The sequence below is a fragment of the Denticeps clupeoides genome, unplaced genomic scaffold (genome assembly GCF_900700375.1).
Source record: "Denticeps clupeoides unplaced genomic scaffold, fDenClu1.1, whole genome shotgun sequence".
Classification (NCBI taxonomy): domain Eukaryota; kingdom Metazoa; phylum Chordata; class Actinopteri; order Clupeiformes; family Denticipitidae; genus Denticeps; species Denticeps clupeoides.
In genome coordinates, this window is record NW_021629791.1 from 1 (window position 1) to 15,372 (window position 15,372).

At 49.4% G+C, this 15,372-nt stretch overlaps 1 pseudogene; it reads left to right on the forward strand.

The window, feature by feature from the left end:
* Nucleotides 1-3,906: 3,906 nt before the first annotated feature.
* On the forward strand, nucleotides 3,907-9,899 carry LOC114774315 (general transcription factor IIE subunit 1-like; annotated as a pseudogene).
* The last annotated feature ends 5,473 nt before the right edge of the window (nucleotides 9,900-15,372 follow it).

Below are 15,372 nucleotides of genomic sequence, written 5' to 3' on the forward strand. Positions count from 1 at the left end.
TCGTGTCTTTTGTTTGCCTCCTGTACACACTGTCCGGTTCTGAAGGAGGACGTCGGGGTCGTCCCCCTCACCTCTTCTTTTTATCAGCCCCGTCAGCAGTTGGATGGTCCCTGTGGTCGTAACGACGAGTTGGCTCTGACACCAGCGCTTCCTGCCAGCCTGCAGCATTAAAGGGACATTCTCATCTCTTACTCATTTTATAAAGCCCTGCTGATACTGGACTTCTATGATTTTTGTTCGATATTTTTTCCGTATCGATAGGGCCACGTACCAGGGCGTCGGCTCTGTACGAAGTCAACAGCTGAAGAACTGATGCTGGAAAATGATGCCTGTACAATGGTGCTTATTATACATGTAAAAAAAATTATAATTATTACAAAACCGACAAGGTAGTTTCCAGTTTATTGATATGAAAAATATCTAATAAAAATCAATAGTCCAGTATCAGCAGAGCTTTGTGTGTGTCTCATATATATATATATATATATAAAAACACACCAGATAATTACACCCATAAAAAGGGGTTTGTATTTATTTATTTTTCATTACCTGCCACACCCTACATGGGACTGTATTTAGTGTGTGTGTGTGTGTGTGTGTGTGTGTGTGTATACGTGAGAGATCGCGCACAAACGAGCCAGAGCCGGGGCTGTGGTCTAATTAATATCCCGCTGGGCTTGGTGGCGCCACCGCGGCTTAAACCGTGGGGATGGAGCGGCTGACATTTTACTCGGGCGGGGGAATGGCCAACCTGGGGGGTCTTTGAACTGCAAAGGTGGCTTTTCGCCGACCCACGTCGGCAGGCGCTGAAGCACACTTGACATGGGGCAGCAGTAACGTCAAGTACCATGAGACAGCATTACTAAAAACGGTATATTCATTTGTATTTTACACTCAAACAAGCAGCACTGGTGGAAAAGAGCAGTTCTGTGTGTGTGTGTGTGTGTGTGTGTGTGTGTGTGTGTTATCTTCAGTAGCCAGTATACCAGAAGTGTTCTGTCGGACGGAGAAAATGCTGCTGAAGTTGGAGCCGCCGCCCCCCTCCTCACATCCGCCGTCACAGCGACTGACTGACAGCCGCCGGCTGGCTCTGTTGCTAGGATACGGGCGGCGGTGTGAAGCCGCGCTCCAACTCGCAAGTCAATGACGACCCGCGCAGAGGTCACAGGTCAAGCGCTTCCTGCATTACAGGCACATGATGATGTCGTGATGGACGATCTCTTGATCATTTCGATGGAATCTGTTTCAATTACAACCTCATGGTTCACTGGCCGGAAAGAGTCATTCGTGTTTAATACAGTTCATTTTTATCATCAGAATCAGGCTGTACAGTCGGTGCTTGATTGGTTCTACGGGTTTTGTGTTCAATTCCATGCGCTAGTACTTTGAAATTGGATATTTATAATTATACTGGTTAATGAGGCCATTCTAGTTCAGCATTTTCATAATTCCAGCAGGTTGAAGAGCCTCTCAGCTTCTGGCTGCTGGTTTTTATTAAAAGAAAAGCAGGACAGTTGATCGGTGGGCTGGCGTGAGGGAGATAAGGCCATCTGCGGTCTGATCAGGGACTTCCTTTTCCGGTCGTATCCCGGAGTTTTGCGAGGTGACTGACAGGACGCCGCCACCTCGGAAAACCACGCTGTGGTGTGACTGACGGAGAAAAGGATGCAGGCCCCCACCGTACAGTCGGGACACCCGCCGCGATCCCACTTCACCATACGATCGATGCCTTGCGATGCGGCGCAGAACATATTCAAAAATATCATAACGACGTTGCTTAAAATTGGCGGCCTGATCTGAGTTGGTGGGGCGCCACCCTGTGGCCTTGTACGTGCACTGCGGTCGACGTTAAAATTTGTTGGACTCTCGCCGCTGAGTGACGCGACTCATTTTCACGCGTCCTTGTAAGTTCGAAGCAGGCCGGTGTTTGGTGCGTCCCTCAGAAACACGCACGCAAAGCGGGAACGGAGGACAAGTTGGTCCCATTCAGTCTCGGAGTGTCCAGAGGTCTACAAACATTTACAGCATTTACCAGACGCCCTTATCCAGAGGACTTACAATCAGTAGTTACAGGGACAGTCCCCCCCCCTGGAGACACTCAGGGTTAAGCCAAGGGTCAGCCTAGCAGTTAAGGGAGCGGCCCCGTAATCAGAAGGTTGTTGGTTCGAATCCCGACCGCCAAGTTACCACTGAGCAAAGCAACCGTCCCCACACACTGCTCCCCGGGCGCCTGTCATGGCCGCCCACTGCTCACTCAGGGTTGATGGTTAAATACAGAGGACCACTTGTCACTGTGTGCTGTGTCTCACAATGACAATCACTTCGCTTTCCCGTTCTTTTGTGTTGTGTGTGTGTGTGTTTCAGGTGTAATTGTGTGTTTATGATGCTATGGATGCTGCCGCTCCCGCTCTTACTTTATGATTACGTTAATTGCAGAGCACGAATAGCGGAAATGAAATATATTTAATTCATGCGTGCGCAACACACACACACACACACACACACACACACTCCCCAAATGCATGCTGTGTAATAATCTTACACATGGCTGCAGACTGAATCACAACACTAAATGAATTCTCTGCAAATTGGTCCTCTGCTCACGTTATCCGTGGTGTGTGTGTGTCCCCGTCCTTTATCTCTGTTTCAGTTCCTTCTGTCCAGCTGTGTCCTTGCTCTGCGGTTGGAGGTGACTGATAATCTCCGCCCCTCTAATCAGTGGCGGACGGCCTGGGCCGCAGCCCCTCGTCCGTGTCTGGCGTTGGTTGGAATTCTCTCGGACTGTCACAGTACGCCCCGACCGGTTTTTGCGCTTGAAGAGTTTGGCGTTTCCCTCTTCGCCGGGCGCGTCAGTCACCGCCCTTCCTTTCTCCGACTTCCGCTTCTTGGTCACTCCTGTCATCGCCTGGCCCGTCACTTCCGCCCCCCGCGGCCGTTTTCTCCGGTCCCTGATGAAGACCACCACTTGCGGTTGACCGGTGCCGAGGGACCCGAGACCCGCGGTTCAGGCAGCGAGCGCTGATGAACGGTCCCGGCAGGTCCTTCTAATGCATGCACAACCGGAGCAACTTATTTAATTTACTGAGGAACTGTATAGGACTTAAGGTGGACTGGAGACGTCACACAGTCACGTTCCAAAGACTAGGGGTCTAAGGAACGTGTCCCACGGAGAGGAGGACGTCCACTGTTACACCACACATAACCAAACAAAGCGTACACTTTTTATTTCCCAAGCGGACCCTGGGGACCTTCAGAACACCATCCGAAGTCTCTTTATATAGTGGAGCTGGTAGGCGTTCAACTCCTCCCACAAAGTCAACCTAAAGAGACAGGACACAAAACACAGCCAGCTAACAGGACACGTGGAGCGTACGTCCAGGGACATAACACACACACTAAAGGCAGAATCCTCATTGTCTGGTGAGACGTGAGCAGCAAGTGGACCGCCCGGATTGTGTTTTTTACTCGGTCAGAAGGCGCCTCCGTTTTTCCGCCTCAGACCGCGGCGCGGTTTGGTTGGAGGCGCCGAGTCCTCCACCCTGTCCATCAGAACTCGAGGACAAAGTCACCTGTCGACGCGCAGCGTCCGCGCGGGCGTCCAGCTGTGCATGTGAACATGCGCAGGGTGTCTTGGGGTTGGTTTAAACACACACACACACATTTTACAGCATTTATCAGACGCCCTTATCCAGAGCGACTTACAATCAGTAGTTACAGGGACAGTCTCCCTGGAGCAATTTAGGGTTAAGTGTCTTGCTCAGAGACACAATGGTAGTAAGTGGGAATCGAACCCGGGTCTTCTGGTTCATAGGCGAGTGTGTTACCCACTAGGCTACTACCACACACACACACACACACACATAGGCAAGTGGGGGGATCGCTCCCTGCAGTGTGTGTGTCGTCAGAATGGTTGGAAATAGCTGCAGGAGCAGATGGCCTTGGCCGTCTTCTCACACACGAGCCGCACCAGCGTGTGTGTGTGTAGCCAGCAGTAAGTGTGTGTTTTTTGTGTCTTTTAGCTCTACCAACACACTGACTAATGCCTGTGTGTGTCTGTGGTTGATCTTGAGCTGGCTTTTGTGGTTTGTGTGTGTGTGGATGGGTGGTAGTAGTCTAGCCGGTAACACACTCGCCAACGAACCAGAAGACCCAGGATCGAATCAAGGTTCCAGATTTTTGTCACATGCAGTTATAGCAGCACAACATCCATAGTGAACCGCGCTGTTTTGACCGTGCATAGGAAGATTAATAGAAATATGTGTCATATATGAAAGTGACGTGATTGTCATTGTGAGACACTGCAGCACGGTGAAACGTGTCCCCTGTATTTAACGGTCACCCTTGGTGAGCAGTGGGCACCATGACAGGCGCCTGGGGAGCAGCGTGTGGGGACGGTGCCTTGCTTTGGACCGGCAACCTCCTGATTACGGGACCAGATCCTTCACCGCTAGGCCACCAAATATCTTATAAATGTTGTAAACGTAAACGGATTATACTCACCAACTTGTCACAGGGGCAGCATTGCTGACACGGCCGGCATCACGCACACGGCGCCTCGACCAGGAGCGTTGTAGGGAGGTGGAAACTCATCTCCTTCCCAGTTGGATGCCGTGTGTGTGTGTGTGTGTGTGTGGACGTTTTTGTCCGGCAGTCCTGCTTGTGTGACCCCTGGGTCCGGGCTGCTTGGGTCGGCAAGTTGCGAGTGAAACGGGCCCCGCCCGTCTGGCTTTTATTTTATTTGCGCTGATAACAGCGTAATGACGGGAGGTTCCGCCCCTTCGCTTTAACCCCCCCCGCTAATAACATGAGCCACTCGTCTGCGAAATCTTGTTACAGGGGGCTGAATTACAGAGGATATCCGTAATCCGGTTCACGCTCAGCAGGTACCGAACGATCCAGCGCCTTACAGCGGCGGCGCACTGTGCTCCTCCGGTCCTCCTGAGAGGACAGATGGATGTTGTCCCCGCCTTCCATGAGGACGTTGAATCTGTATTGCGAGATTAGATTAGTGCACAGACAGGGTCTGCGGGGCGAGCAATACGCATCGTTATATATGCTATAATAAGTCCACGTATGTGCGTAACAGGACATTAGAGCGCGTGTTACGTCCCTGGACGTACACTCCCACGTGTCCTGTGTGTCTGGCTGTGTTTTTGTGTCCTGTCTCTTTTAGGTTGACTTCGGGGGAGGAGTCGAAGCCTACCGGCTCCTCCTACCATCTGCCTATTGGTCACCTCCACCTATATAAAGAGACTTTGACTAGTGTTCGGGAGGTCCCCAGGGTCCGCTAGGCCCTTACTCTTTTGGGAGGTCCCCAGTGTCCACGGAGATCTCATTCGTTGTTTCTTGTTGCTTTGTGTGATAGACCTTTGTTGTAGCCTGTTTGCTTTATGTGCCCTTTTTGTTAACTTGTGCGTATTTGAGTTGTCTCCACTGGACCGTCTCGTCCTTTAGCCTGATGTTGGTTAGCTGTGCAAAGTCCGCTGTTTAATTGTACCTGTTACCACCCTGTAAGTAAAAGAACTGTTTGTATGCTTGGTTTGGGTGTTTGTGTGTGTGAGAGGGGACGTCCTCCTCTCCACACCCTTGTTGCGTTTCTTAGTCCCTTGGACGTAGGAACGTGACAGCGCGCGAACGCCTAGGCAAAGCGGTGTAATACAAGCTCAGACGGCGGCAGTTGATCATGCAGCCTCACCGTTTACGTCGTTAGGCTTAATTGCCAGACATGGATCATCCTTGTGGGGGCGGGGCCGCCGTTACTGAGCTCCCGTACCACGTTTGGAAGCGAAATGTAATAAATCCGTGCTCGGTGACTCACTTTTTCATCTAGACGGGCCGAATGCCGGTGGGATTGCAACCACTTGGAAGTAAAATGCAGCACACACATCATGGTTTTAATTTAAAAGTACGAAAAAAAAGTAGGAGACGATGGCACCGGAAGTCAGGCTTTCCTGTAACTATAATCTTCCACCTTTTATCTGTACCGATTATTCCAAAACAGTCTTTGGTTTCTGTTTCAGGGACATTCCGCTGTACGTTCTGTCAGACAGAGGTAGAGGAGGACGAATCAGCTGTTGCCAAAGAAAGACGCCCCGCACCCTCGTCGCCCGCTTCAACGATCAAATCGAGCCCATCTACGTGTTGCTACGGGAGACAGAAGACGTGAACCTGTCGCACGAACTCTTGGAACCTGAGCCTACGGAGATTCCTGCTCTGAAACAGAGGTCTGCTGCGAGTCGGGTCATGGAACGAATACTTTGTATTGGGACTTTTTTATTTTGGAAAAAATTATGGAAGGGAAGGTCAAGTGTCATTACCCGATGCGTCTGTAGGATCTACCTACGGTTACAGTTCATTTTATGGCGGAGAAACACTTGACTGCTACGATAGTGTTTTGTCGGGTTAGTCTAAGGCCGTGCGTCCACACGGAAATGATATTTCGGGGGACCCAGAGCGGGTTATTCACTAAAACTGGTTTCAGGGTGAATTTCTACATTTACGGCATTTACCAGACGCCCTTATCTAGAGCGACCTTCAATCAGTAGTTACAGGGACAGTCCCCCCCTGTAGACACTCAGGGTTAAATGTCTTGCTCAGGGACACGATGGTAGTAAGTGGGATTTGAACCTGGTTCATAGGCGAGTGTGTTACCCACTAGGCCACTACCGCCCTCTATACCACCTAGTTACCCGCTAGGCTACTTCCACCCTCTATACCACCTAGTTACCCACTAGGCCACTACCACCCACTATACCACCTAGTTTCCCCACTAGGCTATTACCGCCCTCTATACTACCCTCTATAACACCTAGTTACCCGCTAGGCTACTACCGTCCTCTATACCACCTAGTTTCCCGCTAGGCTACTACCGCCCTCTATACTACCTAGTTACCCACTAGGCTACTACCACCCTCTATACCACCTAGTTACCCACTAGGCCACTACCACCCACTATACCACCTAGTTTCCCCACTAGGCTACTACCGCCCTCTATACTACCCTCTATAACACCTAGTTACCCGCTAGGCTACTACCGTCCTCTATACCACCTAGTTACCCGCTAGGCTACTACCGTCCTCTATACCACCTAGTTACCCGCTAGGCTACTACCGTCCTCTATACCACCTAGTTACCCGCTAGGCTACTACCACCCTTTATACCACCTAGTTTCCCCACTAGGCTACTACCGCCCCTCTATACCACCTAGTTACCCGCTAGGCTACTACCACCTATACCACCTAGTTACCCGCTAGGCTACTACCACCCTTTATACCACCTAGTTTCCCACTAGGCTACTATCGGCATCAATTTCTCTTTTCTGTGTATCCGTGTGGACTTGACCTTTAACCCCTAACTCGTCATACGTACTGGTTTTGGTTACTAAAACAGTGGCGGATGACACCTTTGTGGTTGTACTGCATGGTGCACGTTTCCGATGAAAAGACCAGGCCGGACAACAACGAGCTGTGCTTAGCCTTATGGCGCCCCTTACAGGTTCGGAGGGGGGTTCGCTTCAGATAACCCTTCTGTGCGGACGCAGGTTTTTAGTAACCAAAACCTGTTTTTGACAAAAGCCTTCTTGTGTGGGCGGGGCGTGGATCTGCGTTTATGGTGGTTTATTTTCCTTTTTTTTTTTTTTTTTACTACGCTTGCACTATGTTTAATGCGGCCTGGCAGTACAAAATTAACTTCCAATCAGCACTCGGCCTGAATGTAAATGTGAGGGAAGTTTTTCGTTTGACGCCTATCTTACGTAGTACAGCGAGCGGTTGCCTCTCCAGCCGGCTTCGTGAAAAGGATGCGTGTAAATCCGCTGTAATCCAGTCGCCATCGCCACGCCGCAGATATCTCTACAAAGATATTTACCTCCGCGGCGGCGTCGCGTAAATGTCACCGCCTTCTGGGTAACGGCGCATTACCCATGATAAAGAGCGCCCGCGAGACTCCGGCACACGAGCTACTGTAGCTTCAAAACCGATATCGATCAGCAATTTCCGCCATAACGCAGCGTCTCGCAAACGCGCCACTTGTGGTGCTCGGTGCCGGTCCGGGTTTAGTTTAGAGGCCGATGCGCAGTCTGAGACTCATCCTTCCCTCTCTCGCCGCTCTTTCAGCCGAGAGCGCCAAGCGCAAGCCGCGGGCGCGATGGGGGCGGGCACGCCCCACCGGGAGGCGTGGTCGACGAAGGGCTCGTCGTACGCGGACCTGTACACCCAGAACGTGGAGATCAGCATGGACGAGCCGGAGAGCCACCACCGCCAGGCGTCCGAGGACAAGGCCCCCAAGGAGCGGCCGGTGTGGCTGACCGAGAGCACGGTGCAGGGCGCGTACACCGAGGCGGAGAGCATGAGATGTGGGTCCCACAGGGTTCAGCTACGTTTTACATTCACTACACTTTACATATATGTGTATTGCTTTTGCGGTATAAACGGTATGCGATATAAATTTGGCCATTTACATTTACAGCATTTATCAGACGCCCTTGTCCAGAGCGACTTACAATCAGTAGTTACAGGGGACAGTCCCCCCACCTGGAGACACTCAGGGTTAGGTGTCTTGCTCAGGGACACGATGGTAGTAAGTGGGGCTTGAACCTGGGACTTCTGGTTCATAGACGAGTGTGTTACCCACTAGGCTGCTACCACGTCATATAAATATGTTGATGTCTATATATAAATAGTTCATTGTGTCTATAAAACATATGTTACCCTTTCAAAAACTTACTTTATTTGAATACAAATTGATTTGTACTTTGAATAAGTGTGATTTATTTTGTTATTTTTTTAATGTCCAAGGTATGGCCTTTGTGGTTAGTGTTTTGTAGTGAATCATAAGTTAAAGGTCCCCTGACATGATTATTTAATATCAATATGCGTTCCCACTAGCTTGTCTATGGTCCTGCAGTTCCGTCACTCACACTTTTTAGGGAACATCACTGCAGCGCAGCACACTGTGACACGGTTAAATGTGTCGCCTGTATTTAACCATCACCCTTGGTGAGCAGTGGGCACCATGACAGGCGCCCCTGGGAGCAGCGTGTGGGGGCGGTGCTTTGCTCGCTGGCACATCAGTGGCGGATCAGGATTCGAACCGGTAACCTTCTGATCATGGGGCCGCTTCCTTAACCGCTAGGCCACCACTGCCTGATTTATATGTTCATGTCATGGGACCTTTAAGGCACTGAAACTAGTTTGTTCCAGTAGAGTAAGAATATAACATAGAATGTTCATAAAAACTTGTTTAATGAGAATTTGGCGAATGTGGCAATTTAATTAATGCTAATTAATTGTAATCATGCTGATTCTTACATTACATAATGGACAGATTAAATGTAAAATTTTTATATTATGTTTTATGTTTTAAAGATATGATTGTAAAAAGCAGTACATTGGAACTGTAATGACCTTTGCCCTTATTGTGATTCAGCTGTCAACGACATCACTGGACCTCAGCCGGGCGTGGCCGGGCGTGGCGCAGCACTGGATGAGAACGAGGAAGTGATCAATACACTCATGATTTATGAGAAGAGGGGCACGGCCGCCGGCCCGGCGGGCGGAGCCCCCACTCGGGCACACGTGCCCAGAGCCAATCCCAGCGACTCCGAGAGCGACACCAGCGAATCGGACGAGGACTCGCCGGCCCAGGCTCCCGCCCACATGGCCGGCTCCTCGCACCGGCCCGGCCGCCAGGACGAGTTCGAGGAGGACGAAGAGGACGACGAGTTCGAGGAAGTGACGGACGAGCCCACGGTCATGGTGGGCGGCCGGCCGTTCTCCTACAGCGAGGTCGGCCAGCGGCCCGAGCTGGTGGAGCAGATGAGCGCCCAGGAGAAGGAGGCCTACATCCAGATGGGCCAGACGCTCTACCAGGACTACTTCTGAACCCCCTTACTGCTCTTCACTTCGCATTATCTCTTTGTCTGTGTGAATGCCTCTGAAATTGTTTCTTTCTTTCTGGATTTTCAGTTCCTGAAGGGTCATCACGACCTGATTCCAGATCAGCACAAAACCCTGTTTTCTGGGCTCTAGAACCTCACCCCGTGTTCCACCTCAGCCCTTAAGTCGCTAGCCTGCCTGAGTTGGGAGGATGTTGCATATTTCCCTCCATGCTGTTTTATTTTACGATTGCGACCGATTGGATATTTACATTATAAACCAATAAACCGATTCTGCACTCGCGTTTCTGTAAGACTCTTCAAGGGAACCCTCCCTTTCATGTTGCTACGGTAACCTGGAGACCTGGGTGGCCTGCTGAGGTGCCTGATTGAAAAGTGTGTGTGTCGGGCTCCGTGTTTTCCGCTTTTCTGTGTTCATGCAGGCGACGTTTGTGAACTGATTTTCAATAAAATCCCTGATGTTCCCTTTCCGAGCGTGAGGAGGTGTGTGTGTGTGTGTCTCTCGGTGGCAGCCGGGTCCCTCGGCTCAGGTTGACACTGCCACTTCACATCACAGGTCCTGTGTGAACTGCAGTTACAGAGGTAAAGCTCTACCCAGCATCTTACACACACACACACACACACACACACTTTCACTGGCAGCTGTGATTAGTTTTCTGTTTTCTTATTCTGTGAGGTTGTGAGGCGCTTTTAAAAATAGTTCTCCCAGCGTCGTCTGTTCAGGTTATTAGTTCATGTCTGCTGCCTGTTTGTGTGTCGCGGCACACAAGGCTCCTCCTGAGGCTCCTTTTATTCTGTCTGTCCCACAGCAGGTACAAAACACCACAAAACACACAACAGAAACACACCCAAAATACCAGGACGTAACACATTGTTTTAAAGAAGGTGGCGTCTCTTTAAAAAATAAAAAAAATAAACTGACCTCCTTCCCAAATAATCCCTCCCAATCCCGAACCGGGACCTGGTTCCCTGAGTCACTCTGATCCACTGGACCAACCCCGATCGAAACAAACATTTCCTGCACGTTTACACTCACTTGTTAAGTAACAATCGGGGAATTGTGGGTAATTGACTGGTTTTCCTGCCTCGCTGATGATCCAGACCGAACTGCTCTGAAAAAGTTCCAACACCCAACGACACCCAACTTTATTAGAAGTGCTGCGAAGGTTCACGGCCACCCCTTTCAACGTCAACCAAGTCATCATGTCTCACACACTGACTGGCTCCTGAAGGCGGGTCTTGAAAAGCTAAAAGTAGTAGTATACGTGTAGTTAATAATGAGGCCAAGGAGAAGCGGGAGGAAGCCTGAGGAGCCATGTCTGCAGGTAACCAGGGTGTGACAGGCCTGACATTTGAAGGAGTGGTGGCTCCATTTGCTCCCCAGATGATGAAAGTAAGGAGCGAGATGAATTGTAGATGGAAACTGGTGGAGTCGCGTGGTCCGGTAACGCCAGTCCAGCTACTGAGGAGAACTTCCACGACGTCCTCACAACGTGGCCCAGAAACATGATGAAACCATCATAGACGCCGTCACTCTGTTATCGGTTCTGTAGAAAGGACTTCCGCCATTTTGTCAGATCTGGAGGTGGACTCTGGGTACGAGAACTGGAATCTTCCCGTAACGAGGATCTTCAGGACTCAAGTGTTTTTTTTTTTATATATCTCTGATTCTCCACCCTTGAGTTTCGTGTCCATGTCCACAGGTTGTCCACATAAAAACACACACACACACACACACACCAGTGGCCAGAGGGCATGGCTGTCCTCCACAAACACGTACAAAAACAAGTCCTGCAGGTAGTCGGTGGTGGTGAAAACACCCCACTCTCAGAACCACAGGCTTAAATCAAATTAATTAAAGTCCTTCTTCAGCCTAGTTCATTATTAAAGAGCAGCCTCCCTCCCTCCCTCTGGAGACAAGGGGCGTGACGGGGGCGGGGCTGATTTAACGTCCCGTTTAACGTCACCGGTGCGCTGTCACAGTGAGTTCCAGCGCCGTTGGTATGAAATTGTAAGAACGACATCGTAGGGAAAAATGAACGGATGCACGACCTGACGTTTTTATGAGGCTAATGAGAAAAAAAAAAAATCATTGGATCGTCTAGGTACGCTGAACGTACGTAACGTGCCGTACATTTACGCAGGACAGAGGTGCACGAACGTTTCTGAAAAACTGCTGTGCAACGTTCTGCTGCATTTCAGGGGAGCTCGTTTTTATAAATTAATAATGAGCACCGTTAACGAATCGATAGTTACTATCTGGCTCGCCCGTAGGCACGAACCAGCCCACCACCTCCTCTTCTCAGGGAACGGGCTCCCAATGGGACGGCGTTCCAGCTTTCCAGCAGAGGTCTTAAATCCGAAGAGGTCCGGCGACCGAACTCGATTGCACGAATGACTTATTTATGCTTCGAAACCGTTTCTTCAGTGCCGTCACTCGTTGCCGAGGTTTACTACCCCGCCATCGTCCCTTTTTTCCTGGTTCTCAGCGTTGTTCCCCCCATCTCGTCGCTTTCATGGGCCCCGCGCAGATACCGCCTCGCTCATGAGTGTCACGCATCGTGCCAGCATCCATGAGGCCGTTGTAGAACGTGGCGATGGAAAGTGAATGATGGTGGGTCGGTCACGCTGCAGGGGTTTATGGGTAGGACCCGACCTTGAAGCCATAACTGAGCCCATCGAGGCACCCAACTTGCGCCATCTGTTTTTAACGTGCATGATCTGTCCGTTTGGCATCACGTGTTGTCATTGATGGAAAATCACGAAAATTGCCCTTTTGGAGCCATTTAGTAGTATTTTTTAGAGACACTTGTGTCTGTGTGTAGAATATAGTCCACCTGTCCTTCAGTGGAGATTTCAGGTTGGACATTAGGTACCACGATGATGAATGGGCTGCTGAGGATGGTTGTAGACTAGTGGGTAACACACTCGCCTATGAACTAGAAGACCAGGTTCAAACCCCACTTACTACCATCGTGTCCCTGAGCAGGACACTTAACCCTGAGTGTCTCCAGGGGGAGACTGGGTGGTAGTAGACTAGTGGGAAACACACTCGCCTATGAACTAGAAGACCAGGTTCAAACCCCACTTACTACCATCGTGTCCCTGAGCAGGACACTTAACCCTGAGTGTCTCCAGGGGGGACTGTCCCTGTAACCACTGATTGTAAGTCGCTCTGGATAAGGGCATCTGGTAAATGCTGTAAATGTAAATGATCAACAGCTCGGCAGTCTGCGGTGTTTCTATCCAGTTTCTTAGCAATTGTGTCAATCTTATCTCCACTGTGTCATTTTCACTTTTGAGCTTGTCTGAGCCGAGACCGGATGGGTTTCTGAAGGACCGGCAGCTCTGAGACGTTTCTCTCTGGATCTCCTGTCCTTTTCATCTCTCCCCATCTCCATCTTCCTCGTTTCCGGCTCACAATATCCCCCTCCCTCAATCATTCTATCTTTCCATTTGTCTCTCTCTCTCTCTCTCTCTCCCTCGCTCGCTCATTCCCTGCTAAATTAATGCCTGACAGGAAGGGCTTTTGTTTCAGATTGTGACCTTCAGAGGACGCCTGTCATCAGAGTGAAGTAAGAGAGCCATTGTGGAAGCCCAGTGAATCTTAAAATTAAAGTGCAATTGATGTTCAGAGGAAATGGGATCCGGGATTGAACATTTTCAATAAATACCTGACCTCTGGGTGGAGGGGGGGGGAGCAGATTCATGGACCCTGACTTACAGTGACCTTGTTGTTCTGGAGGTTCCCCAGCACCCCCATTCCGCTCCTCCCACCATGTCACGCAAATTACGTTCACGTCAACTCCATGGTACCGAAAAGAGGCGTGGCCGGTCTAGTGTGTTGAATGAAGTAACGAAAGGTTCTGTTGAAGGCTGAACCTGTTCATTTGAACATTTCTGTCTCCGCTGCCTCGTTGAAAACACATTTTCCGCATGACTGGGAAATCCGTTTTTTTTGTACTTCTCCTTCCCACAGACCCGTACATTTCTGCTTATGCAGTTTGTTCAAAGGATCATGATCGTTTTTCGGAAAACTTTCTGTTTTAGATGTGTGGGGGGTGTTGCAGATGTGCGCACACACATCACACACAAACACACGCGCACACACACAAACACAATACCATAATAATTCTGGATACGTGTGTATTCTGGATAATTGACATTGTCTCAGGTAAACAAGGTTCATGCGGTTCTGCCAGTTCTATTAATTATGAAGTGTGTGTGTGTGTGTGTGTGTGTGTGTGTGTGTCTGTCAGTGTTGGAGTTGTGTAACTGCTGGACTCTGCTGCTCTGAGAGAGGAGAGAGAACAATGCTGGAGATGGAAGATGGAGAAGGAACATTCTGGTGGCGGCTGCTTTTACATTAGAGCTTTTTGTATTAGTTTGCTCAGTGAGGAGTGCATGTGTGTGTGTGTGTGTGTGTGTGTGATTAAGCCAGTCAACAAACAGCAGATGTCTCCGTTTAAAACCCATTAACTCCGTCTGCTCCTGTCCTGTCCCTGTTCCCCTTTTGACCAACACACACCCCTGAATTTATTACTGCTTCCTTTCAGCTCTTTTTATTAAGGAGCCTGTCTGTTTATAGTAGAACTTGTCTCATTTCTTGGCTTATTGGAGTTAGAATGAGTTGGTTTGTGTTGGTATGAGTTGGTTTGAGGTGGAATGAGTTGAAATTAGTTGGTTTGAGGTGGAATGAGATGGTTTTAATTGGTATGATTGCAATGAGTTAGAATGCATTGCTTTGAGATGGAATGAGTGGGTTTGATGAGATATGAGTTGAAATGAGTTGGCATTAGTTGTAATAATTTGGTTTGAGTTGAGTTGATTTGTGCAGCCATCATTGGTATGAGTTATCCAACCGCCCTTTGGGGTTTTAATTGTCCACTCCTCCAGGTCTCTGTATCCCTCTTCATTGATTAAATGTCATTTTCCAGAAATTTTGCTTGCTTTTTTATGTCTGGCCTGATCAGCACAAGTTCATTACAGGGGGTTTCTCTCTCTGATGTCTCCATTAGAACCCAAAACTAATGAGTTGTTTGGGGCACTTTAATAATATGAACTTTCTTCAGTGCTCAGCTGAGCACCTGTAGTCCAAGTAATCATGCTCATACTTCCAAAGACCTGCAACTTCGGGTTCAGCTCTTTTTAATGCATTAACTTACATTATGTTCCTTTTGAAGATTTTGTCCAAAGCAATTTCAGTTTGAACTAGATGGAATTACGAAAAGAGCATGGACAGTTAGAACAGATGAGTCTTGAAACCAAAGTTTTGAACCAATAAGAAGACGTTTTATTGTTGTTGTTTTTGCTGTTTACAGTTTGGCAGGCTGAACACCCCCCTCGTACCTCCGTTGTTGAACATCAGAGCCCATAATGGACTCATTGACATTCAGATGTGACTGGCTGAGTGAACCCGCTCCACTTCCCGTTGTCTGGACGCTGTGTAAACATGCTAATGAAGTGCGCTGTGGACG